The following is a 26,730-nucleotide window of genomic DNA, read 5'->3' on the forward strand; positions in this document are numbered from 1 at the left end:
CGTTTCCGTTAAGTCCATGAAGACCGTAGGGTGTCCCATTTTTCATTTTAGGTTTCAGAAGGGGCCCTTGATGCGCACTTTTGCCGAGCCCAAACTGATGCGAGCCCCGCAGCAGACTTCTTCCCGACAGTCAAAGTGGCGTTACGTCACGAAAGTGTGGACTCGTAGGAAGACCGCGAGTGCTTAGGGTTCCATTTGGGACAGGGCCAATTACGGACCCGGATGGCCGAAGTATACTTTGGACTTCAGGTTTCAATGGGAACTGGGGCTTCTAACGGCAGATGATGCAATGACTCTTGACCAGTCAGCTATTGATCTCTCTTTTATTTAGAAGGCGGGACATATTCTGCCATATTGCACGTAACGGTTTCTCATTCATAAATAACAGCAAGTGCAGTCTTTGTATGTCTTTGTTTGAAATGCTAGTGCTGCGTTGTACCGGATGAGCTACCAAGTTTACTACATCAGCAAAGCCATACATACACATGAAACTGGTTATGTGATGCAAACGTCAAAATGTATTAGTTTACAAATCATGCAGTACGGTAAAAGTGTTTTGAGGTCCCAGCATAGTATTGTGCAAGTTGATACATGAGAACCAACCAGGTGACTACAATTTATTTCTATTGAGTCAGCAGAAAACTATGGGATATAGGGAGAAAATAATTGCTTAAACAGAGGATTTGTAGACTTTAATTACTCAGTCAGCACTATAATGAATATGTCATTTAATGATCTGCTGCTGTGTGGACGACTACTGTCAGAATAAAAGATGAGCCAGATCTTTTGAAGGACTTTGGGTCAGATTCAAAGCTGGTGCTCGCTAAATGAAAAGTTCCATAAATCTAAATGATGAACAGATAAATACCTCTGAGAGAGACATTATATTAGCCTCAGGAGATAAATAGCATTGTGGTGGTGTTGTTTTTTTCTTTATTGTAGTTGGTTAAAAGAGTATTAATCATGTCACATTGTTGTGATTTCCATCAGTTTTACCAGGTATCTACAGTACTGTGAAGACTCCCCTGACCCGCATCAAATGTGAGAAAAGACCAATCAAACAGCAGTAGAATTCAGTGTCAGTCACTTGGCGACAATAGGAGCAGCACAGCTGTGGCCTGTGACTCCAAAGATTTCCTCTCCAAAAAGATGATATTGCCACATGTACAACGGGGCCATAATGAGGGCGTTCTCATATTGCTCTGTCAAAGGCAGACCAGCACACTTGTAAAAATTTGTCTTGACACCTCTGGTGGCTGGAGAATCAACAATACAAAGTTACCAGACTGGAAGGTGCAAGAATGTAATTCTCAGTTTCTTGGAGGAATAACCTTGAATCTTTTTTCTGAGTCTGTATCTTTAGTTTAAAAGAATAGTTTGTTTATTTATTTATTATACTTAATGCATCCATAGCATTTTTTTATAGATAAACTGTAAAGTTAGCCTGGCTAACATCAGACCTCGTCTCATTGAGAACCACATGTTAATTTTCTCGTATTTGAGGCGTGGTTTACGAATGTCTATCAAATGCGCCTGTACATAGCTCATAGCCAATCATTTCAATTATACCAGATGACGTATGTAGAGCGACAGAAATTCGACGAGGAAGAAGACGATGGGTCAGAGATTTATGTGTACACGATGGCGTTCAACGACTATTGCCGTTTGTGCAAGACAAACATGAGGATAGAAGGTATATATGGACACTCTACAGACATGGATCCATAGTTATAAACAAACTGCTTCGGTGTGTCGCATAGACGTCGTCATCGTCTTGCTGCTCCCTCCCCGTTCTGTGATTGGTCCCCTCGCTGAGGTGAAAATCTGGTCCATGGTGTCCAGGCTGCCTATAAAATCGCACTGCGCGCAAGGCAGCATAGGGAAACCAAGGCTACTGTAAAGTGCCCAGTTTATTATTTGAACTATTATTTTATTATTCTTTTTAAAGCTACGGGACAAACCTAAATTATTTCCCTAGAAATCAACAATTGACACATATCTTTAAACGTTACCCCCCCCCCCCCCCCCAAAAAAAGTATGTAACTTTATGTTTGTACACTCGAAACTTGTGCAACTTTTGCTTCTGTTTGGTTTCTAAACCTGTAAGGGTAACATTCAAACTTTTATACAGATTTATAACTAGAAGTGCATGTTTATTTTGTCCTGTATATTCTGGGCCTGACATAAAGAAAAATAAATTGTAGTCATGGCTTATGTAGCATTTTGTCAGTTTTTGACAACCTCTATTTTCTGAATCATTTGGCCGTCAAACCTGAGCGACTCCCTTACACAAGACACAATTAAAGTTCAAAATTACTTTGGCAAAATGTTGAAACCACACTCAGAGAAGAAAAAAACGGTTATTTTCCCATTATGCTTGCTGTGGCGTTCCATCAACTGGGTTTGGATTGCATCCTAAACTGCCCATAAAACAGCTGCATAAGAAACTGCACAATTATGGAAGCCATCTGGAATAATAACGCTGGAGAATGAATATGATTAACGCTAAAATAAACAGATGGCAAAGTGTTAGATTGCTGTTCGACAAGCACATAATGAGAGGCAACCTTAAGCCCAATTATACAAGCAGAACTCGGCTAGAGAAGACGGGCTGGGGAATGGATGGCTGCTAATTGAAGCCATCACTGCAGGGCGAGTGTAAGACTAGATTCACTAAACAACAACGATCATGCGTCTGGTCATCTGTCGGCCCCTTGAGAGGGAAAAAAATAAGTGTATGCTTAGCGATATTGCTGTAGATCTAATGTTTAAAGGTTTTTTGACAAGACGTCAAAGTGTACATCGGCTTATGAGTATCATTTAGTAATGAGCTGTCAGGATCGTGAGCCGTCATGGGATAAGATTAAAAACAATTGTCCTTCAAGAGAGATAGACAATTGGTCTCAACAATAGCGGACAGTGTGGACGATTCCTTTGCCATGAGACTTAGCACACTATCTATCATGCGATCAATGTGCGATCACACCTTTGTGGTTTTATCCCTTTTTTGACATGTTCAGATTAATGCAAGACATTCCAAAATCCTTAGAGAAAGATGCACACAAAGACGATCTGTAAGGTATTGGATCAGTTAGTAATTGACTTGTGGGGGATGGCAGTGGTGGGCGGTGGATGAATGAATTTTGTCTCTGTTCTGAGACCAAAGTGTATGTAGCCTTTTCTTCCTGAGAATGTAAACAACAGCTGTAATTGTATCCTAGCCTTTCCATAAAAGCCCATACCTCTTGTTCATCTCGCATCTGAGCAAACCTTTTTTTTTTTTTACCTTGTTTCAGGCACAATCTTGAGTCAGCCTGCCCTTACAAACACATGAAGCTGGTGGACAAAGTAATAGACTTTAATCTGATGGTTTTTTTCTCAATATTGAAAGCTGAAAAGACTGGGAATGGTGTACTCAGTGGACCAGCAAGACTTGACTGGTAAAGTTCATCAAAGAAGATAGTCTTTCTAGTTAAAAGGATCATTCATAATCATGTTGTCCCAAACTTCATGACTGACTTTATTTTGTTGAATGCAAAATAAAAAAAATTGTTGCTTTTGGACCCCATTGACTTTAATTGTACAGACAAACCCAGTCTTCAAAATGTCATCTTTTTGTGTTCAGGAGAATAGTCAATCATACAGGTTTGGAACAACATGAACCGAATTTTAATTTTTAGATCAACTATACGTCTAAGCTTGAGAAGGTGTGTGGTGGTGACACCAGCATCTGAAACACAACAGAAATGCTGGTGTTTGCAGCAGGAGTGGCGAATGAATATTTATGGGAAAAAGAATTTGCAATACTTTAGAAAGTGTGAAATCAGTGGGCAGATGGGTAAGAAAACAAGAAACCATCTTTTTATAGTGCCTGTTTCTCTCTTTTTCACTCTGCATGCAATTTATTATTTTGACTCCTACACTATTGCCACAAGCTGTCATTAACTGATGCATGGCTAATACGTTGTTCCTAGTAATTCATCAAAGTGCTTAAGTATTCACGACAGCAATGTAGGAAAGTGTTCTTGCATACCTCTTCTCATTCGCAGATCCAGCGACGTGCTTGCATAAATCTTCCTGAGTGAACGCTGGTGATAGCCAGATAGGCACATGCTTTAAAGGCTCAGATCCAGGTATTGTTTATGAAAATGTAGAAGTGCACTAGAGAGCCGATGCCCACCTTAATGTCGTCATTTAGATGCCATCATAGACATGGCAGAAGCAGAGATGGAAGTTGTAGTGTAAATCAAGGGATTTTTAACCACCAGGACATGGACTCTATAAGATCTCTGAAGGTGTCCTGTGGTGTCTGGCACAAAGACTTTAGCAGCAGATCCTTCGAGTCCTGTAGGTTGCGAGGTGGATCGAACTTGCTGGTCCAGCATTGGACTGAGCTCTATTCAGGAAATCAACTATTCTAATCAATTAATCTTGGCTATTCTAGGTTGAACTACACCTCAGAGATTTAGAGAATAAAGGGACGAATCGCATGATTGAGATGTTTTATGAGAGCATTTTGGCCCATCATTGTCAATTTATAAATACATCTGCGCAATACCACTGTCATCTCAACACCAGGCCTGTGCTTTGTTTACTTTTTTTAATCTGATTGTCGGAAATTAAATTGTCTAATCTTTCCATGCTGTTTATTACTGAGACTTGATATGAATCCATCACCTAATTAAAAGAGAACTGTTTCATCATCCATGTTTTTACATGAATGGCATTTATAATTATTAGCACTGAACACAAACCGAAATGCGGTAATTAAGACATGGAATCACAGTGGAATCTTTGTCTGCAGGCTAATTGGAGGCAAAGCTCTCGGATTAGTCTCATTCCAAATGATCAGTGACACCCAACTGGGAAAAACACTATATGCATACAGTAGTAAAATCCTAGACATGGGTGGAGAAAAAGAGAGAACAGGGAGAGAACTCCACTTCTAAAGTCTTCATAGTTTAATTAATTATTAATCACTGCATGAACCAGCATGTCAAAGATGAAAAACCATCAGCAGTGCTCAACCGATTAATAAAGTGGTGGTTTTGTTTGATAGTATAAATGCAATTGGAATTTTTATGGAGCAATGGGTGGAAATTTAAAACAGATCATTTGTTAGCACCACTTTGTGAAGTTACTGGAATGTGAAATAGAAATCACATTGACTAGAGAAGTTTAGAAAGAATTTAATTTACACAATAACGCTCTAAATATAAATGGGTCAATGATATGAATCCCTTTTTTAGTTATTAGGAAAGAAAATACAGTTCACTTGACGTGAACCATCCAGAGATTGTCATTAAATAATACATTCATTTAAGGTACAACATGTAACTTTTTTTGTCAAAATGTAAAGTTTTCACAGTGTACACTTATGTCACTGGTAGTTCCTATAGTGCTGGTTTAGACCCTACTCTGAAGTAGTAGCTAAATTAGTTCCTCAAAAAGTGAGACCCTATAGTGTACCTTTAAATAATTAAGAAAAATAATAAATAAAATAATTGTAGTTGAAGATATGGAGGAAAAAGTATGGAAGAAACTTCAAAATTGTAAAAAAAAAAAAAAACTCCATTGGTGTTTTAAAAAAACAACAACAAAAATCTCCAATTTGAAGAACACAAATACATTAGAAAGAATCTGGCATGTGTTTTAAACTATAATGATTTCTCCATCTCTGACATCCATATTTGGCTTTAACCCAAATCAAACTTGAAGACCCAAAGAAAATCAAATCATGATAAACTACATCAGAACTTTCAAAATGACTACACAGGGGAGTGACTGGCTATGAGTGTAACTGAAGTATCATAAAATGCTTAGCTACCGCACACACTGAACTAATTTAATCCTCTAGGTTCAGTCTAATTACTCCACCACAATGATTTCCTCAAAACAGAACTGTAAATGCATTATTCTAATGGTGCTTTTGCAGTAATGCTCACAAATGTTTCTCACTCATAATGAGATATTAGCTGTGTGTCATGACAATTAATGCAGAGTGCACAGAGCCTCTCATAATATTATAATGTTTAAGAAAGCAGAATTAAAGCGCAACTAAAGTTGAAAATAGTGTTTACCAATAATGTAATATCTTAGTTTTCACAGTTTAATCAAATCCCAATGGATTAAGTGCTGAACTACATTGTTTTCCACAGAACATTCTGTTTTGCTTGGAAATATGTTGGCTTGTAGAAGTTAAAGGTTTTGTTCATGCAATTACTTGTTGTTTAGAACAAAACTGTCCTCTTTCCATATATAAAGAGCTGCTTCTTTGTGGTTTAAAATGTCTACATTCATAATGACTGTTACCAGCTAACAGGGAATGTTCTCAGAACTTTGGCTAACTTTCTGGAAAGATTCTCTCAAAGTTATGAACAAAAGTTATTCTAGTAATGTTAATAGAATGTTCGTTCAGAGTTATCACGGCCATCCAAATGTCAGCACAAAAATGTAATAATTTGTTTCTAAAACATTTCTCATTTGACTAACATTTTTAAATGTTACTACTTGTTTCAGAACATTCAGAGAATATTCAAATGGAATGGAATTCAAATTAACATTCGCATAACCAAAAAAAAAAAAAAAAAAAATGTGATTACATTTATGAACAAATGTTCATTTAGTAACATTAATAGAATGTAAAATGATTTTAAAAATCAAATAAATACAAAATAAATAAATATACAGTGGGGAGGACAAGTATACACTGATACACTGCCGATTTTGCAGGTTTTCCCACTTGCAAAGCATGTAGAAGTCTGTAATTTATATCATGGATACTCTTCAACTGTGAGTGACGGAATCTAAAATCACATTGTATTTTATTGTATGACATAAGTATTTGATCACCAACCAACCAGTAAAAATTACGGCTCTCACAGACCTGTTAGTTTTTCTTTAAGAAGCCCTCCTGTTCTCCACTCATTACCTGTATTAACTGCACCTGTTTGAACTCGTTACCTGTATAAAAGACACCTGTCCACACACTCAATCAAACAGACTCCAACCTCTCCACAATGGCCAAGACCAGAGAGCTGTGTAAGGACATCAGGGATAAAATTGTAGACCTGCACAAGGCTGGGATGGGCTACAGTACAACAGGCAAGCAGCTTGGTGAGAAGGCAACAACTGTTGGCGCAATTATTAGAAAATGGAAGAAGTTCAAGATGACAGTCAATCTCTCCCTCGGTCTGGGGCACCATGCAAGATCTCACCTCGTGGGGCATCAATGATCATGAGGAAGGTGAGGGATCAGCCCAGAACTACACGGCAGGACCTGGTCAATGACCTGAAGAGAGCTGGGTCCACAGTCTCAAAGAAAACCATTAGTAACACACTACGCCGTCATGGATTAAAATCCTGCAGCGCATGCATGGAAGAATGGAAGATTTTTGTTTTAGACTCTGTCTCTCACAGTTGAAGTGTACCTATGATAAAAATTACAGACCTCTACATGCTTTGCAAGTAGGAAAACCTGCAAAATTGGCAGTGTATCAAATACTTGTTCTCCCCACTGTATATAAAAAATAACAGATATAATACCCAACAAACAGAAACCAAAGTTAGAAATAAGATTCTTCTATAAAACCTTTAAAAAATGTGTGCAATTAAATAAATAAAAAACTATATATATATATAAACAAATAATAGTTCATTCAGTGAATGATTTGTTAAGCTCAGTTTGTGAGTCTTTTTTTTTATGGTTCTGCTCAAAAGAGTCATTTGTTTGTGAATCAGACTACACTAATTGTGATGTATGCAGATGTATTGCGATTGTGAATCGTATCTATCGGATTTACAACACGTAAATTAATCCATTTCTCCTGAAATACATGAAAGTAAGTGGCTAGTGAACTTGGAGAAGAATAGAACTTTATAGTTTACCTACACAATGTGTATCTGATATGAATAAAACACCTCATCAAATTATAATTGAATGGTTTGTTATTGCTGATTCTAACGACATCAGTGTGTATCTAAAAAAATATATAATGTATTTTGTTAGTACTTGTTGTATAGTTGTGATATACGAGCACGTCCATCTCTGGCTCTGCGCACAACACGAAAGTACATTTTAATCTGGCAGTATGTGAAGTCACTGTACATTCGAAAATCTCATATGTGGGACCTTACTCCCAGGGGGACATAAATTAGGATCCCACTAGTGGGACCGTACCGCTCAAGCGGTTAAATGTTATAACTAGTTTCAGAACATTCAGAGAACATTCAAATGTAACATTCCCAAAGTGTTTGCAAAATAATACAATTTAATGTTCCCTTAATGTAAAAAAACAAACAAAAAAAACAAACATTTTGAGCGGTAAGAGAACATTCAGAAATTATTTTTCCATTACTCAAAATCATATCCCAAATGAGCCCCCAAGATGTGCTACTGTGTCAAACCCTTCAAATCTGTAAAAGATTTGAAGATTAGTGGTGAATACTTTTGTCATAACGTAGTTTGACATTTATGGGTGGGGGTTTTACAACCTGAGACATATTGAGTATGTGTTGCTTTGCTGGTCTTGTCTCTCTCTCTCCCCTCTCTCTCCTTTTCCCCTCCTTTTCCTTCACAGGATTGGATCAGACTAAAGTGAGACCAATAACTTAATGGGAACATAAGCAAAATGATCTTAGAACATAGTTTTGTTTGCTGGGTTTGTCCCTTTATTTATATGAAAGAGAATTTCATTCTGTTTGCTTTGGCAGATCACTTGTCTGCATTCACTTTGAGTTTCCTAGAACTGCTAAATTAATCAATTGAAAAGACCTCAACAGTGTCACATATCTGCTTTTGAGAAGAGGTTACTCTCCTCTTGTTTTGAAGAAAGTGCCTCTGCAATACTGGCGAGATTGTGAAGTTCACCTTTTTGCCTATATTCTCTATTTGTCACCAAATAACAGACTTTTCACAGATGCCTCCCTCTGTGTCCTTGATGAATTTAACTCCCATCTTCAGATGGAAGGTTATAGGAACAAGACGCATAAATAGTGTGGACTTTATAGCTTTCAGTTTATTGTCCGCCAGGAAGGACCAAATCTCCTCAAAGGACCAAAAACCCAAATCAATGTTATTTGTTATTCAATTGCAGTTTCTAGTTATTTGTCATTGATGTAATATTTTTGGCAGTTGCCAGTACATCAACAGAAGCATGTTCACACACATGTCAAGGTGTAACAGTCGGCTTTTGTTTCTGCTTATTTCGAACATGTATGGACATTATGCTGTAGTTAAGGTTTACACACTTTAATGAATAGCGTATTCCAGTTTGTGAGTGACTGTTCTTTTTAGTGCATACATCGCAATTACTGTAGTTAGATTTACAAACAAATGACTCTTTTGAGCAGAACCATAAAAAAAGACTCACAAACTCAGCTTAACAAATCATTCACTGAATGAACTTTTATTTGTTTTTATGTTTATTTATTTATTCATTTAATTGTACACATTTTTAAAGGTTTTGCAGAAGAATCTTATTTCTAACTTTGGTTTCTGATTGTTGGTTAAAATTTGTTAAATAGTAAACAGCCCATTAATGTTATATATATTTATATTTATTTTGTATTTTTATTTGATTTTTAAAATCATTTTACACTTTTCATACAAGTTTTAAAGAAGACTCTTTCTGCCAACTTTAGTTTCTGATTGTAAGAGAAAGCTGGTTAAACCTAAACAACAAAGCCATTACAAAGGACTTTCAGGAATATATCACATTTCACATTAAAAGACTCTGAAATTGCTAGTTTAACTAAACAATGTGACAGGAGCCCATACATTTCTGTTTAAGGATGGAAAATTTCCCAAACAAAACATATTTTTTAGTTTTGTTGGTGGAGTCAGTGTAATAACAAATAATATCTTTCAAATTAAAAGATTGTGCAAAGATGGAGGGTTTATTTAAATGGGAGTATAAGTTAGACTAAAACTCCTGAACCAATTTACAAAAATAGAATAAATGTACAAATGTTTCATCTTTGTGAGCAAAACGTAAGTACTAGGAATATCAACATATTTGAAATATATATCTAATTAACAGGGTATATCCAACGCTATCTCACAGCCAATTCGTACGAGTGAGTAAAAGGTGTCTAATTCGTACGAATTCGTACAACCTCACTCGTGTGATTTGTTTAAACTCCTGGTAATTTGTACGAATTCATACGAATTGGGCAACTCGAAAAATATGTACGATTTAGCGAAAATCATCCAAATTTGTACGAGTCAGGTCGTATGAATTTGTACGAATTATCCACCTCATAAAATTCGTAGGAATTGCCTTGAGATCGGGTTGGTATATCTTATGCAATATTTTAAAGAGGACGTCTTTGGTCTTGTTGTGAATAAAATATGTATGGGGCAACAACCATACTCTTCTCCAGTGTACATTGTCAATTAATGCCCAGTACACATTATACGATTTTGGGCTCTCCCAGGCGAAAGATGACCAATCGTGGCGATTTCTTTGGTCGTGGCTCCTAAACAGTCGTCCTACGCCGTACAGTGAGAGAGACTCAAAGTCGGCTGTTGTCACGGTTTTGCGACCTGCGATAATTTTCTGACAATGTCAGAAATTTAGCATGATCTCACAGTGTTTTTGCTGCTTCGATCTACGTCTACTGATTAGCCAATCAAAATGCAACATGAAAAGACGTATTGTTCAACGTGACAGTGCTAAAACTTAAAACTACTTACCTCAAGCTCAATTTGCAAAATTGACCTCTTTTCCCTATAGTCATGATCGCGTCCATATTCTCTTTTTTTCTGCGCACATAAAAATTGACCACTAGCGCATGCCGCATGCTGATGACGTTTTATTCTATAACTTGCGTCATACTCTACGATTCAATAAGTGTCATCATCGTACAGTCACCATAGTTTATTAGATCCATCATGTCATACAGTGTGATTTGTAATGATCTTATAGGATTGCCGAAATCGCACAGTCTGTAGCAGGCATGAGACGCGTGAGACCTGATGCACCACCCTTGCGCTTGCAAGCACATAAACCCATGTGTCTATGCACGTTCAGAATTGAACACAGGTCATCACCTTAAGGCTCAGCCCTGGGTCTATCTTCACACAGTTCATGAAGCTGTGCAGTCACAGTTGTGCCGCTACTGCGCTACGGCTCATTTGCCCGCAGACGCCACCAGCATGAGGTGAGGTCACTCAGTTAGCCTCCTGACCGCTCAGATCAAGATGATTTGGCATAATTGTGTTATCACCTGCTGAGCAAAGGGCACCGCTTTCGAAGACGGCAGTATTGGATTTCTGCAAGCTTTTAGTCTGCCTATGTCAATGTGATGTAGTTTCCATGAAAATCAATTTGGAAGCGGGGGTGTGTTTGACTTATAATCCTAGAACTGGAGTTGTTACTGCTGACACAAGAAATCAGAGGGAGTAATTATAAAGAAATATGGACACGCTGTTTTTTTTTTTGCTGAGAGAAACGTCTCTCTGCACAACTTTATAACACCGCTCAATGGGTGCTAAAACTGTTAAAAGCTTAACTATAACATTTTTGTGAGTTCATTATTCATTATAGACAAACCAGATTGGTCAAAGCTCATTTGTTCACTTATTGCCCCTGTCAGCTTCCCCCCGCTTCCACCGCGGCTCCTAAGGTTCGGAGAATTCCCCTTTACAGGTTTGCAGTAATTGATCAATGAAGTTTCCCACAGTCTCTTGGTTGATGCTTATTTTAGACTGAATTAGGTGAGGATTCATTAATTGGATTTTCAGCTCAGTTTATTCCTGGGTCTCGCCATGCACAGAGCTCTGGGGGTCATATTCTGATTGGGTTGTTAAAGAAATAGTTTACCCAAATCAGTTTCAGTTTTTTTAATATATTTTGCTGGTTCTCTCATGTTATTGCATGTGTTCTTTGTTTGACAGCCTTTTTATGTGGTAATAAAAATAGACCTGAAGTGAACAATAGCCTTTAAAAAAATGTAAATATATATATATAATAACAATAGGCGCGTTTCCACCAAACTTTTCAGATTTTTTTTCTAAATGTCGACAAAAACTATTGCGAAATGACAGCATTTCCATTAACTGATGTTATGTGACTAAAACTTTTCCTCTCGCGATAAGTCATACCAATAATCATGGCAACAGACGTTGGTAGGTTTATGTATATCCAAGCAACTGCACTGGCCATTATTATTAATCAAAGGAGACGTAGGCGTGTTATCCAAGCATTACTGGCAAGGAAAACCCCTTATACTTGAGAGCGGCACATATGAGGTGTTTCTAGGTCTCATATCATGGTTTCTCCCTCATATCTGCTTCAAGGTCTTGATTGTGGCATTTCTTTGTGGTTTATAATCCAGTATTCCTGTAATTCTTTTGTCTCGTATTCTGCCCAAACACACCGCGTCATCTACGTCAGGTGACTGTAAATGCGCAAAAACTGTTTCCATTGCAGTTTTGCAAAATATTTATTTTTCGAATTGCCTGAAAAACCACCTCATGCGAGCGTAAAAACTTTTTTGCAATAAATGGGAGTTTTTGCGAAATTGACGTGTTTCCATTGGGTGTATTTTTCGCAATTTCGCAATTTAAATTTGCGCAATTTGAAGGGTAATGGAAACGCGGCTACTTAGGCAAGAGATTAAAAAAAGTAATCATGGTTTTATTGAACAACACTGTTAAAATACAGTAGATCTAATCGTAAATTATTGTTTAATATTGGCCAAACAACGTTTAATTTAAATGTCCACTCAGTCTTTAATATTTATCCACTTCTTTACGATAGAAATGCTACAGCCACTGTAATTTCTTGAACAAAAACATGTTGACATCAAAACATGCAAACTCAGATCGAGGGTTTAAACTTTTAAAATTTCTATTTTAAAATCGGGATGAACAACAAAGCACATATACAGCGCATATATTTATTTTATTGAATCAATATAATAATACCATGAAATGGTTTTAATATATCGTGCAGCGGCTGCAGCCATAGAAAAGGGTCTAATAATGTGGTCCATTGATTCTCGTCCATAGAATGAATCACTTCTGGTATTTTGCTGGTTAAACGACATGAGTAAATTGCAATCGTGTATTGTTTTTAAATCGAGCACTTTAATTTAATTCGAGGAATCGTGACAGCCCCATCTTGTTATGAATGTCACTTCAGTTCGACGTACAGAACAATGTAATGCAAACACTGTAAAAGTTTCTCAACTCCTTCATGCTGATATCGTGAGACAGCTTTCACCTTGATAAGAAATAGTCACGTTTTAATATCGCGAGATCTCGTCACACCCCTAGTGAATGGTATTACCATTCACACTAAGATCACACACACACACACACACACACACACAGCATTTAAACTTCAGTGGTGACATTGAAAGCTTCAATAATTGGATTCGGTAGAGAATTCTGAGTAGTGTAGGCACTTCAGAGTTACTCCAACCATTAGACTGAGTACATCCAGAGGATTCAAAGGACGCAATTCCAAACTGTCACTACAGTGGACACTGGCCTTTATGGCTTCAGACACGAGCAATGCAGGACAAGGAATTTCACTCGCTCTGCAGGGGCCGTGCCAGCCTAATGTATATTCAACAGCGCAGGAAAAGCCGATGGTCCCTATTGAAAATATGTCACCTCATATTCAAGCTTTGAGGCAGGAGGGCAGACTGCCAAGCAAGAGGAGACCGCCTTGAGGAATACAGCTCTGACCTGAGGGATCTAAGCTTGGTGACCTTTGAGCATTTGATAGATGCTTTGCTGCATCATCGTGTACTACAGCGCGCAAGAGGTCGACAGACCACTCAATAGACAAGAAAGGAACAAGGACAGGAAGGAGTGAGCTTTTCAGATGGAAATTTCCCAGCACACTCTCATAAGGAGACATTGCTCAGTGATTTTTATCCTGCACTATCAAAACATTGCTATGGTAATGTGTTTAACTAATTTAGGAGGATATTATTAGTTTAATTGAATTTAAGAGTAATTTTTAAGGGTCAACATTTAATTAATATAGCTGCGTTTGTCATTTATTTCTTTGCAGAGGAACTTGTTTAATTTAGGAAGATTTCATTAATTTGCGTATATTTGTGGGGTTCAAGTTTTAGCTTTTTATTTTTTCAGAACATCTGAGCTGCAAACTTTCATGCTCCAGGAATGATAAATGAGCTACTTCTGCACCTTTTCCAAGTCTTCCGAGTGAAAGAAGTTAGAGTCTGAAATATATATGTTTTACTTCCACCGAAATACTTCTTCAATATTTTATAATCTTCTCCTCAAGACACATTGAGTCAGGTTTGATATTAGTGATGTCAAATGACACTTGCTCTTTAATGGTCTCGTGACCGATTGCGTCATGTCAGTCTGAATCTTTCTGAATGACATTTGAGAGACAAAGACTTTCAGCAAATAACTTGGACCTGAAAAGAAGGATTTTTGGGGTGATTTCTACCTTCCTCCTGAATAGTCTGTATGATCCCATCCTTGCAAGGGAATGTAACATATTCTAACATCTCAGAATGCCCGCTCGAATAATCCATTCTGCTGAACCCTTTCCTTTTCACGGTAATGCCCTATTAGTGTTGACAGCAGCCCTTAATGTGCGGCTGAAGGTGTGAGATACCACGCTTTCTTTGTTTTATTTATGATGCATATTTTCAGGTTAGGTAACATATGGAGCTGTTCAACAGGAGGTTGAACACAATAAGGGCAAATGCAGCTGCAGGCTCTGGATAAGGTGCTAAATGATGCGTTTCCTGTTGAAGATGAAAACAGGACTTTATACGTGAGTTGGGGCTTCTATTACTCTTGGAATTGTCGGTGGACTGGCTCTGTGAGTGTTAATGAAGATTTATCAGTATTATACTTATATATATGTATACTTTTTTTTTTTAAATCATTACTATATTTACTAGAATATATAGAAATAAGTAAACATTTATTATAAGGAAATTAGTTAGTTTAAAATATGAGGCAGTCAGTGGATTTTTTAAATATATGTATATAACTGTTTAAATGTAAATTAAATTAAAAATGACAATAAATGAAATTTAACAAGTATAAATTTTATTAGTAACTTCATTTTTGTTTATTATTTAATATTTATTTAAACAATTATATATATATATATATATATACACACACACTACCGTTCAAAAGTTTGGGGTCAGTACGATTTTTAATGTTTTTAAAAGAAGTATCTTGTGCTCACCAAGGCTGCATTTATTTGATAAAAAAATATTAAAATAAACAGTAATATTGTGAAATATTATGACAATTTAAAATAACTGTTTTCTATTTTAATATATTTTAAACTGTAATTTATTCCTGTGATCAAAGCTGAATTTTCAGCATCATTACTCCAGTCTTCAGTGTCACATGATCCTTCAGAAATCATTCTAATATGATGATTTGCTGCTCAAGAAAAATTCATTATTATTATCAATGTTGAAAACAGTTGTGTACAATTTTTTTGCAGAATTCTTTGATGAATAGAAAGTTCAAAAGAACAGCATTGATCTGAAATCTAAAGCTTTTGTAACATAACACTACCGTTCAAAAGTTTGGGGTCAGTAAGAATTTAAATTTTATTTTTGGGGGAAAGAAATAAAATAAATCAATACTTTTATTCATCAAAAGTTACAGTAAAGACATGTGTGTGTGTATATATATATATATATATATATATATATATATATATATATATATATATATATATATATATATATATATATATATATATATATATATATATAAACAATTAAATTAATATAATTCAGGACTTAATTGTTTAAATAAATATTAAATAAAACATCTGTAATAAATAAAATCGAACTTTTTTATACAATTTTCTTAAAATTGTGAGTACCAACTCATTGTGGTTTTCAGTTTGATATGGAAAAAAAGTGAATATAATAAGGAAGTAACAGTCACAAGCCAAAATATTTTAATTGTTATTTTTGGTTATAGATATAGGCTACCTACGAAATGCCTTCTTTTCATGTTTTTCATGCGTTTGCCCGAGAGCATTCTGGAAATGTCACCAGGAAAGGTTTGTCAATTATATGTATGTGTAAACGGAATGTCAATCTATGCCAAGATAATGTCATTTCCATTATGGGTCCTGTACATGTCAAATGGCATGCATCAACCTGCTGAATGGCTATTCCCGTCTGGAAAAGAAGTATCCTCGAATGCATTGCGAAATACCCACAGATCCAAAGTAGAGCATCTTGCAGATTTGAAGATGCAATGAAACAACAAAATGAGTTGACCTATCTAGGACAAGACTTTGTACTACGTGGATTACCATATTAGAAACATGCTCCCTCTAGTGGGAATTACTAACCTCTAGGTATGCAAAATGATGCAAGGTGCTGGTCTGTAGCATTAGGATGAGGTTGAATTGGTCTGTTGTAATGATGTAGAAAGTCTACCTCAAGCCTACACATATGACAAGAGTTCATGAGTTACACAACAGCCCTGCAGGAAACAAAGGCATTTCAGGCAACTGCACAATAACTTGCAGCTGTAAAGGACAAAAGGTCGCTCTGAGAGGAATACTGCGAATTTGCATGCAGACAGTGAAACATTATAATGATATTTGAAAGTGAGCAATTGAACAGCTTGTGTGGATAAGCCATTTAATAACTCTGCTCCATGTCATTCCAACCATGGATTATTTTATTCACAAAAAGAGATGTGTGGGTGAATGACCACATTTGGTGATTTATACTGCCAAGCTCCAGAGATCTCGGATCTAGAGTCAAATATTTTATAAATTGCTCATGTTCATTTTATAATAATAAAATTATTCTTAAAGAGAGAATTCATTCCAAATGAAAATTCTGCCTTCAAAATATCTGAAGAAATAAAGGCATACATACAGGGTTTAGACCAATTTCAGGCTTGAGTAAATTAGCATTTTTCATTTTGGGGTGAACTATCTTTTTAAGACATGCAATTGTTATTGACTGATAATTTTCCCTCTATATAAGTTCTCAAATTTTATTTGTGGTTGCATTTTGAAGTGTTGTGACTAGTCATATGACAAATGAGTACCAATAACATTTGGCATCAGTGACATGTAACAGCACAATATAAAAGGAGAACAAAAAATCCTAATAAGTGGATCCAAACAACATCAGGGTGAGTAAATTGTGACGATTTCCATTTTTAGGCAATCAGTTCTTTTAAGTGATCAACGCTAGTGCTATTTCTTGACCTATTATTGTCAATTATTGCATTTTAAAGTAGGCTATGTATCTCTACTATATGTATCACTTTCTGGTATACTTCATTGTTTTCAGGCTAAAACTGATTCTCAGATTATTACAAGGCCATTAAACACATTTCATCGTAAATAGTTCCTAACCATTTTAAAAGTCTTATTGAGTTCTTCTTGATTATGGTATCATTCAAATATGATTGCTAATGAACGGTAATTTATGATGATTGAGAACTGTTTGAGCCATTAGTGTCACCGTTGACTGTTTGCAGCACGACTCAGGATGTGGAAATCATATTGATGACCTCCATATGACAAATATCTAGCGGAATTGACAAGATTTGTTTCATAGTTCGTGATGAGTTTCCCTTTCATGAGAGTCTAAAGTTAGGATTTAGGTTTGTCAAGCTAGCTAACAGGGAATGTTCTTGGAACTTATTAACAAACCTTCTAGTAACATTCAGACAACATTCAAAACTAACGTTCCCATAATGTTTGCAAAATGTTCCCTTAATATTCGTATAACCAAGAAAAAAAAAATGTATGGCACGTTTATACGACAACGATGTACTAAAAACAGAAACTTTCCCGTTTTCCGCGTACAGACGACAAAGTTGTCAAAATGATCCCCGTTCACATGGATCCGTGAAAACGACTGAAAACGTTTTATTCTACTGCCAGGCCAGTAGATGGCGATGTCACTTTGTAAAGAAACTACACGTCTATTTACTGAACACGTAATACGCATGAACGATTTTTGTAGTTTGCACGGAAATGATAACGTAATCGTTTTCAAAAACTTGCACTTTGAAACCCGTTTTTAAATTTTGCGTTTTCCGGCCCCCAAAACGCTGTTGTTGTGTAAATGAATGGACAAAGCGCATAAAAAGTTTTCCGTTTTTATTTGAAAACGGTGTTGTGTATGGCCTCTTAAAACACCGTTGTGTAAAGCTTTTCTTCCTGCAACTAATGAAAGACAGATGTAGATATGTTTTTCTACTCGCATACTATCACCAAAACTATTAAAAAAGCCGTGTATGAGCAGTGGAATGGAATTAATGAGGATGGTTGGGTTCTGAGGCGTCCCTGAAGAGCGTCTATTGTTGGAGATTACGGCTGACCCAAAAACTCAAAGTTTAAAAGACGTGTTGCTTCCTTAGCTTCAAACACACAAATGTCCTGGGATCCAATTTAGTTTTCTTCTGCATCACTTTTACCGTAAACTCTTACATGTGTGAGCATGTGACTGAATCCAATTCTGTGGAAAATATGAGATGTAACTAGCAACAGTGATGATTCACACACTTCACCTGTTCAGTCTTCTCGTCTCAGCAAACTCTTTACAGTGTCTATTAAAAGATGAAAGGCAAAACCCATGTCTGCCAAGCTTTCAATGAAAACAAACAACTTTCCTTTTTCATACCAGCTACAGTACATGGTAGAATTCTTTTTTGTAATCTGTGATCAAATCCACTGTGCTACACTTATCTATTATTTAATATGTTTTTTTTAAATAAACTATAAAAATCAACTAAGAAATATATATATATATATATATATATATATATATATATATATATATATATATATATATATATATTAGTGATCGACCGATATTGATTTTTTATGACCGATACCGATTATTTGCATGTTTATGTGCCCGATAACCGATATGCAGAACCGATATTTATTTACTGTTATACTTCTGTTTTTGACACAATTATTACAACACAAATGAACTGAACAAACCATTTTATTTATAACAATCACTCCCTCCTTGCATACAAAAAAACCTTTATATTTATACACAAATAAATAGAGGGGTCTGAGTCCAAAAAATAAAGTGCACTGTTACTAAGTGTCTTTGTTTAAAAAGTTTTTGCATAGCTATTTTAGTAATGTAACTTAATACTCCCAGTTAAGCAGAACTAGGTTGTAGTGTAGAAAACATCAGCAGCAACAATGTTAACAATAGGCGAAATAAATGTTAAAAGTCTAATGTTTTCATATGGAGAAAATAATTGGAATATCACCTTTGCAGAAATGTAATTCATTTTAAACAGTTTTATAAGGTTTATGTGCCGTTTAATAGGTTTAAAGAGTGAGGAATAATTCACTGAATAATATTAGCTGGAATATAACATTGTCAGGAAAGTAACAAACAAAACAGCATATTTGCATTTTTTTGTCGGTCTAAATCATGAAATGCTTTCTGACAAAGTGCTGTTTATCTATGCATTTACACGGAACTATAACTTAGGCTAGGCCTACTCAACCGCGATCGCGCGTGGAGATAATAAATAATTAATTTCCACAGAGCAGTATTTATTTATATGTGTATTAGCAAAATAATGGTTATGTAGTAAATGATAATATAATTTAGGGTATTTAAACGAGATAATCTTGTCAAAAGTTTCATTCCGTGGCCGTGCTTGAGCATTCCTGATCATCAACCCAGTGAGTGCTCAGCTATATGAACGAACTTTTTATCCGAGACTAATGTTGATCAAATACAACAGATAGAGAATTAAATTCAGCGCTTTTATTTTAAACATGCACTCATTCATGTCTGTTTTATTTAATTCATGTAAAGTTACGTCTTTATTGGGGCAGGACATGACGGTCGGATTACGCTACGTGACTTCATGAGTTCGTCTCAATGTTTTAGAACCAAGCTGCATAAATAAACTATATCAGGCATTTATGTCTCAATTCTCATTTCTGCATGTCTGTTATGTTAAGTAAAGTTGAATAATTAAAGCAAAGCAAGCAGAACATATACTTTACATGTGCACAGAGTTGTTGTTGACTGATCTCCTCAGAGGCGGGCTGCAATGGCGTAATTCTCAAAACGGCCACAAGATGGCGCCGTTTATCGGCGAATCCGATATTACAAAACCGATACCTGATTATGGAAAAATGCTTAAATATAGGGAAAAATATCGGTAAACCGATACATCGGTCGATCACTAATATATATATATATATATATATATATATATATATATATATATATATATATATATATATATATTAGTGGTGGGCCGTTATCGGCGTTAACGCGAGACTCTTATCGCGCGATAAAAAAAAATATCGCCGTTAATCTATTCCCCAAGTTGGGTTGGGAGATGATGACGCAATCTACCCGCGGCCGCAAGGTAAACCCGGCTGCAACGCATATTGGTCGTCATCTTAAGTAAACACGGCTGAAAGTGAAAGCAGCAACATCCATTATTTGGACTTGGTTCGGATTTAAGCCGTCCGACAAACAGCAGCAAACTATAGACAGAGTGTGTGGGGTAACGGTTCGGTAAGTTAACACACGACTAATCCGTTCTACCACCTCAAATTCAAAACGAAACATGATATCACTGAATACCAGCGCGCGCGTATTATTCTCATTCCAATATATCTTAGTGGTGTAACGTTAACACATAATCTCTGTCTATGCCCGATTTTAAGAATCGTTGTTGTGTTTCTTTTTAACGGAAAATACATTAGTTAGACAATATTATCACTTTAAATTTGGGGTTTCATAAGATCAAAGCTATAATAAACATTAGACCTACTTAAGTCTCTGCAGCTAGTGTACTTAAATTTTATTTATCTGCAAAATTATGTTGTATACTTACAGTTTTGCACAATATATGTTCTCAAAACTACATATACCCTTTAAAAAAAATACATTTAGCAGTTGTTTAGCAGGGTCTGTGTAACCTGTTCTGAAATGGTTTTATTATAATATACTGTATATCGTTATCGCAAGAGGCTGCAATGTATATCACAATATAGATTTTAGGCCATATCGCCCATCCCTAATTGATAGCCTATAGTAGTTGATAATAACATAGGCCTACCTAATGTTGCCTATGGACGGTAACAGTACAGTAGTAACCTTTACAGTCTATGAGTAGAACAGCTTTCTCAAGCAGTTTGTGATGCATTGTGGAAACAGAAGATGAGCCCCTGGTCTAATGCGCCACCTGGCTTGAGAAACCCGTTCTCAAAGACTTACTTTTATAGTCATTATTTGGGTAGCACACATATTCTGAATGCCTTCGGCAGAATTCAAATGAGCCATTTTAATCTAGATTAATCTAGATTAATTTCAAAATTAATCTAGATTAATCTAGATTAAAAAAATTAATCTATGCCCACCTCTAATATATATATAAATGTTCATTTGTGTTCAATTGTACTTATGCTCACAACAGGGCTAAAGGTAGCCTGGTAATACCAAACTCTGCTACTTCGCTTTGCTTCGTAGACAGAGTCTGGCATGGCATAATTGAAAAGCGTTTTCTTTCTCACGGGGGGCGCTTGTCTGAAGTTTAAAGGAGAACTTGGTAGCTTTTTTAACTTAATAAAACTGTCTAGAAATCATTTGGATGGTTAAACAACCTGTTCTGGTGATATTGGTGACTTTCCCCACTCCCCCCAGCGTTCCCAGGCGGAAAACCAACCTTGCAACTTGTTCACTACCGTCCCGGCAAGATAGAAATTGGAAGTCTCGTGAGAAGCGAAAGCGAGAGCGAGAACGAGCGCGAAACACAAATTGCTTTACGGCAATTCGACATAAACACACACGCATGTATGATGTATTACCAGATGATGTATTACCACCTCGGTAGACATAGCTCCACGCGATACAGTTGGCTTGCTCCGATCAAAACAAACGCACATGAGCAGCGGTAGAGAGGGGGAGGAGGCCGCCGCAAGTGAGTTTTTTACGACTGTGTTGTGAAATATACGCCCCCCCACAGCTGTAGGGGGAGCTCGTGGGGAAAACATGCGACAACAAAAGGGAAAATCAGTGAAGAAGTGACTAGAGTTCGCTAGAGTTGCCGAGTTCGGCTTTAAAATCATTGGTTACCCGTAAGCCAATCACATAACGTTTGGTTATGGCGTGTGTTATGCGCAGGCTCAGCCGCATCTAACTTTCACTGTAAACACATGTACACTGTAAAAACTAAAGGAGCCTCAAGTATCCTGTCGGATACTCAAGGAACTTCAAAATGTAATTTTGGTGCCTCAAAGCTCTTTTTCCTATAGTAGGGTTACTGGAGGAGCACTGACAATCTTTGAGGTTCTTGCTGGAACTTATGGGATCCTTTAAGCACTTTGTATTTACTTCAGAGGTTCTGGAGTCACCTTTTCATTACCATGAGACCTCGAAGTGCTTTAGGGGAAAACAGAGGAACTTAAATGCGATAAAAGGGTTATTGGAAGATCTTTTAACATTTAAGTGGTTCCTGGAAGATCTCTAATGTTAAAGCCAGCATCTGGAGGAACCCAATGGTTCAGTGAGGCCCGAATTAGATTATTATTCTATTATTATTATTATTATTATTATCCTATTATTATTATTATTATTATAGGCTACTTAAGTTTGATTCAGTATACATACCCAGGTGAAAAAGACGTACTATTAAATGTATTAAAAATGTACTTGAGTGTGTTTTTAGTAGACCTACTACAATACAAATATAGCCTACTTTAATGCATTTTTATTATTATTATTATTATTATTATTATTATTATTATAGGCAAGTTTGATTCAGTATACATACCCAGGTGAAAAAGATGTACTATTAAATGTATTAAAAATGTACTTGAGTGTGTTTTTAGTAGACCTACAAATCAAATATACTTTAATGCATTTTTAATACATTTAACAGTAACTATAGTCTTTTTCACTTGGGTAGCTTACATATATTTAGTATAGGCCTATTTTATTAAGTCATTTAAACCTTAAACAACAACACTAAATAATAATAATATTATATGAAGAAGAAGAAGCAGGAGGAGAAAAGTATTATTCTGTCACGAAACTGCTGCTATTCCTCTGCTGTCGTCGCTTCAGTGATGCTCGCGCTGCTCGCGCGCAACAAAGCTCAGCTGATCGTCATCAGGAAAGTAACGGCTCCTCTCATCAAAGCTTCCGCCGTTTATTCGGCTCTCCATTACAAGGTTTGTAAACTCGCCAAATAAATATAAATACAGAGTCTACTCACTATATATTTAAACACACATATATATAAACTAAATTTATTATACATTACTACGTTTTTACAGTGTTTACCACTCGTTTATTTCACAGTATCTGGTATGAAGGTTTTAGCCGCGATGCTAACTACGTTGATCTAATGAACAAATGGAAATGATTGACTTATTGTCTTAGATTGATTTAGTCATTCAATTCAACATATTTTGTACAACTGTGTCTTCAAATTGCTGATATAGCCTAACTAATTTAGAAAATTCTCTGATTCTTGGCGTTTGTTATGAATAACAAAAACAGGTTATAGTTTGCTCTGTTTTTGTTTAGCCTAACTTTACTACAGGTGCCCTCATTCTCTCAAATACCATTTTAAAGCCATTTACTGGTCAATAAATATTATGTTGTGAATAATCATCTTTGTTCTTTTGTTTCCCCAGAACAACCATTACATTTCTAAAATAATCTGAACATTTCAGTGGCAACATTGAATTACAGTAAGTTACCTGCATCACATGCTGTACTTTATTACTATGAACTTTCTCTGTGTGAAATTGTATTGTTTGACTGTGTACTTGTGTTTTTTAATCAGTTACTCTCTGAAAATCTTTTCTCATGATCTCAAATCTCATTCATGTTACTCAGAAAAATAATATCACAGGTTTGATTCACAAAAAATGCTATAGACATTTTAACTCTGAATTATAACTTCAAGTTTAGTCTTTTTCGACAAAAAAAAATAAAAAAAAGGAAAAAGCTATTAGGCTTCAGAAGACTTGCAACACAACCCATAACACATGAGTTGTGAACTCATTGATTATTTTTAGGATCTTTTCTGGGACATTTTTGGAGCTTAACCATTTTTACATAAATTGTTGCATTGAATTGAACTAGACAAGTGTACATAAGAATGGTTTCATGAATGATTTACACATTTGTTTTCTTCTTGTGTTTCATGCAGTGAAACTGAATGGTGACTGGGGTTGCATTATGCCTGAGATCTGCTTTTGGGTTCCACAGACAGAAAGTCAAACAGGTTTGGAACGTCACAAGGCTGAGGAAATTATTTAAATTTCACAACTATCACTTTAATAACATTACTAACAGTAAATTTTGTACTTTGCAGGGATCTCGGTAAGCTGAAATACAAGTTTGACCAAGAATAAAAATCCTCCTGTAGACCTGAAAATCATCGAAGTGCCTGGACCATCCACCAGAAAAGAGGAAAAACAAACGGAAAACGATGCTGTACTTTTTCACTTTTCCAACTCTTTAAGTACCTCACACCAACTTGGTCCCATAGTGACTTTTTTGACCACAAACGAAATTGCTGATCGTGTGAATTCATATTGAAATGACTGAATTCACCAGTGAACATTCACAGAACAACAGATCATTTTACTGCACCTTAACTCTGTTTCGGGTCGAAGCCTCTACTGCTACTTCCTCTATCTTGTTTCATGAGAATACTCAACAACCATTTATGAACACTGTTGATTCAAGTCACACATTTAAGCTTTTCAAAAGCCATAGTGTACATTACAGTCTCCAGTCTAACGGCATCCCAGACTTAAACATTTTATGATTCAAAATAGCTGAATAACTAACCATCTGAGATTTCGGTATAGAGATAAAGGTTACAGCACAATGAGTGTATATTAGCACTGTTGTTTGTTTTTGGCATCTGATAGAGCTTTTGGACTTGGAAACAGTGATGTCAGACTAACCATCGGACTGAAACACAAATGTTTTAAAGTTAAGTATGATGGACATTTTTAATTAGTTCAAATGTAATTTTTTTACATTGATTTATTTAGTGGAACATATGTGTTTCCATGCATTTTGTTGAGATGTCTTTTCTTGTTTATCTATTGTATATACATGGTTGATTATTCATGTTGCTTATGTATTACACTATTTTTTTGTGTAGTCATTGATATTAATCTGTAGTTAGCTTTTTTCCCCATGTGCATGGAAGTGTATGTATAAAAATGAATATCAAATATGTAATAAACAATTCTTATTTTGTATTTGGTTCAATTTGTTTATTATAATAGATGTCAAAGGTAACCATAGTAACAACATGAAATTAAATATTTAAAAAAAATGAAATTTGGTTCCTGGAGGCACCCAAAGTGGTTCCACACAGTGCCTAATATAAGAGTTCCTCAGGAAACCTGTGTGGTTCCTCAGAGAACCGCCCCTTTTTAAAGGGTGCCTAGAGGATCTACAGACGGTTCCGCCGGTGTGGCAAAGTGAAGAACCCCAAAAGGTTCCTCCAGGCACCTTTTATTTTTACAGTGTATGATGCGAAAACAAAACCATCGAGCGAAATACCGGAGTGAACATGGCTGTGAACGACTTTTGCAGATTATGTGAAGTAAATCTACGCATCCACGGTACAATCTACAATCAGCGTCTACGTCACGGCTCTCAGCCCGCCCTCTGTTCGTTGATTGGCCGGCTGTTTTGAGGCCGGAGGAAAACAGGGAAAACGGTCGCTATCTCAGACTGAGTACAGAAGCGAACTGAAATTGAGCGGAAGTACAAAGTCTGACATAGTCAGGCTAGGCTAAAGGTGCACCGGGGTAAAAAGCCGCATTTTACATTATTCTCTTTTAAACCTCTAGATGGTACATAAATTCAGCTAAGCACTTTTTTTAACAACCACTTTTGATGATGCACGTGAAAATTTGGCTGATCCATGATGCAATCATGCTAATTTATGCACTAATTCAATCTATTTTTTTTTTTTTTTAAATAATGTTGTAGATATATGTAGCAAATAAGAATCGATACAATTGTCTATAATTTGAGACAAAGGTCTTGTTAATGATTTTTTGTTCAAGGTAATTAAAGCAAATGTTTTTCAATAACAGAAGAATATGTAAAAGTGTTGTATTTGGGGTAAAAGGCGCCCCTGCTGTTGGGGCGAAAGGCACAATAATTTACATGATAATAAACAGCTGGCTGACTTTTCCATTTGTTGACATGACATGGTTAGATTAGATATCCAAATGGGTGTCCACCTAGAGATAATCCCCATATTTATAATGAAACCATCATATTAAAAAATATATATATATAATAAAATATATGTATTTGTTACTACTGTAAAGCTCTATTAAATTATGGGATCTCATTTAATGCTTTCAGAATCTTTTCTTTTTAAATAACTGTTACTTTTTTTTAAATGAGCAGTATTTTAATGACAGTATATGTCACGGTTTTGGTCTGGTTTTGTTCTTGTCATGTTTGCCTCCTTGTCTGTCATGTGATCCCTTGTAGTCATGTGATCCTGCCATGTGTCTTGTCATGAGTTTATTGTCTGATTGTTTGATCATTGTTCACAGGTGTCCCTTGTCTAGTCATTAGTCGTGTGTGTATCTAAGCCCTCATGTTTGCCATGTGTTGGGGTCTTGTATTGCTGATGTAACCACTAAGTAAGTTCATGTTTCTGAGATTGTTTTCGCCATGCCTTGCCATGTTCTTTTGTTTCTATGTCTGATTCTGATTTTC

The 26,730-nt window shown here is 36.0% G+C and overlaps 1 long non-coding RNA gene across 1 annotated transcript; it reads left to right on the plus strand.

Annotated features, from left to right (window-relative positions):
- Positions 1-23,570: 23,570 nt before the first annotated feature.
- Positions 23,571-25,239, plus strand: LOC308688397. Its single transcript, XR_014029890.1, has 3 exons — positions 23,571-23,708; positions 24,173-24,247; positions 24,338-25,239. It is a non-coding gene; the product is annotated as an uncharacterized lncRNA (long non-coding RNA).
- Positions 25,240-26,730: the final 1,491 nt, after the last annotated feature.

Source organism: Scardinius erythrophthalmus (assembly GCF_964197995.2).
Source record: "Scardinius erythrophthalmus genome assembly, chromosome: 3".
Classification (NCBI taxonomy): domain Eukaryota; kingdom Metazoa; phylum Chordata; class Actinopteri; order Cypriniformes; family Leuciscidae; genus Scardinius; species Scardinius erythrophthalmus.